We start from the raw sequence: 2500 nt of genomic DNA on the forward strand, positions 1-2500 counted from the left end.
GTGCCGATTGTGATCGAGGCAACAACCCACACCAGGGCCCAGCTTGTGCCGATGGCGGTCGAGGCAAGTGCCCGTACCGAAGGGCAGCCTATGCCGATGATGGTCGATGCATGTGCCATCACCATGCGTCATCATGTGCCATTGATGGTCGAGGCCTTGGCCGAAGTTCGATTTTGAGCCACGGTGCCCATGCTTGGCTCCAGCATGTGCTGGTGCCGCATTTTTTTCACTCGGGACAGCATCGCCGGAGCATCGCCGGAGCATCGCCGGAGTACCGCCGGAGAACCTGACCGGCGGCATTGGGGTTCCGGCGATTGGGAGGGGGGCCGGGGGGGTGTGCGCACATGGTGTGCGATGGGTGCTGGTACTTGGCCTTGTGTTGGCCCCCTATCCCTCATCAAACCTCTGAGAATTCACACCCCCTTAAAGAGCATTTGAGATTTTACAGGTTTGCTACCAGTAGCCGTTAAAGTGTCTGAAATGGGGACACTTTTTTCAAACGGTCACAAAATCTTCTCTACTTCGAGTTTTTAGCTGAATTTTTTTGTGCATGCCAACAAAAATAGAAGGATCATGCCTACAAAATTTGGGGCCAAAAATCCTTATAAAAAAATTTTAAAAAATCCCGAACCGCAAAAAGTTTCGAAAATCGTGAAAAATAGAAAACGAGTCATCTTCCAACGAAACTTCACGTGAAGGCTTAGGGGACCATTGTATGAATTTACAAGCCATAAAAATGGCATTGGCACGGCAGAAATTTGAAGATGTGCCTAAACCCACCAGGGCCCAGCGTGTGCCGATGGTGCTCGAGGCAACCGCCCGCACCAGGGCCCAGCGTGTGCCGATGGTGCCCGAGGCAAGCGCCCGCACCAGGGCCCAGCGTGTGCCGATGGTGGTCGAGGCAACCGCCCGCACCAGGGCCGATAGTGTGCCGATGGTGCTCGAGGCAACCTGTCGCACCAGGGCCCAGCGTGTGCCGATGGTGATCGAGGCAACCTGCCGCACCAGGGCCCAGCGTGTGCCGATGGTGGTCGAGGCAAGCGCCCGCACCAGCGCCCAGCGTGTGCCGATGGTGCTCGAGGCAACCGACCGCACCAGGGCCCAGCGTGTGCCGATGGTGCTCGAGGCAACCTGCCGCACCAGGGCCCAGCGTGTGCCGATGGTGCTCGAGGCAACCTGCCGCACCAGGGCCCAGCGTGTGCCGATGGTGGTCGAGGCAAGCGCCCGCACCAGGGCCCAGCGTGTGCCGATGGTGGTCGAGGCAACCGCCCGCACCAGGGCCCAGCGTGTGCCGATGGTGCTCGAGGCAACCTGCCGCACCAGGGCCGAGCGTGTGCCGATGGTGGTCGAGGCAAGCGCCCGCACCAGGGCCCAGCGTGTGCCGATGGTGGTCGAGGCAACCTGCCGCACCAGGGCCGAGCGTGTGCCGATGGTGGTCGAGGCAAGCGCCCGCACCAGGGCCCAGCGTGTGCCGATGGTGGTCGAGGCAACCTGCCGCACCAGGGCCCAGCGTGTGCCGATGGTGCTCGAGGCAACCGACCGCACCAGGGCCGAGCGTGTGCCGATGGTGCTCGAGGCAAGCGCCCGCACCAGGGCCCAGCGTGTGCCGATGGTGCTCGAGGCAACCGACCGCACCAGGGCCGAGCGTGTGCCGATGGTGGTCGAGGCAAGCGCCCTCACCAGGGCCCAGCGTGTGCCGATGGTGGTCGAGGCAACCTGCCGCACCAGGGCCCAGCGTGTGCCGATGGTGCTCGAGGCAACCGACCGCACCAGGGCCGAGCGTGTGCCGATGGTGCTCGAGGCAAGCGCCCGCACCAGGGCCCAGCGTGTGCCGATGGTGGTCGAGGCAACCTGCCGCACCAGGGCCCAGCGTGTGCCGATGGTGCTCGAGGCAACCTGCCGCACCAGGGCCCAGCGTGTGCCGATGGTGGTCGAGGCAAGCGCCCGCACCAGGGCCCAGCGTGTGCCGATGGTGGTCGAGGCAACCGCCCGCACCAGGGCCCAGCGTGTGCCGATGGTGGTCGAGGCAACCTGCCGCACCAGGGCCCAGCGTGTGCCGATGGTGCTCGAGGCAACCGACCGCACCAGGGCGGAGCGTGTGCCGATGGTGGTCGAGGCAAGCGCCCGCACCAGGGCCCAGCGTGTGCCGATGGTGGTCGAGGCTGCCGATGGTGGTCGAGGCAAGCTGCCGCACCAGGGCCCAGCGTGTGCCGATGGTGGTCGAGGCAACCGCCCGCACCAGGGCCCAGCGTGTGCCGATGGTGATCGAGGCAACCTGCCGCACCAGGGCCCAGCGTGTGCCGATGGTGGTCGAGGCAAGCGCCCGCACCAGGGCCCAGCGTGTGCCGATGGTGGTCGAGGCAACCGACCGCACCAGGGCCCAGCGTGTGCCGATGGTGCTCGAGGCAACCTGCCGCACCAGGGCCCAGCGTGTGCCGATGGTGCTCGAGGCAACCTGCCGCACCAGGGCCCAGCGTGTGCCGATGGTGGTCGAGGCAAC

The sequence above is a fragment of the Durio zibethinus genome, unplaced genomic scaffold (assembly GCF_047325235.1).
Source record: "Durio zibethinus cultivar Kanyao isolate XHJ-2024 unplaced genomic scaffold, ASM4732523v1 HiC_scaffold_404, whole genome shotgun sequence".
NCBI lineage: Eukaryota > Viridiplantae > Streptophyta > Magnoliopsida > Malvales > Malvaceae > Durio > Durio zibethinus.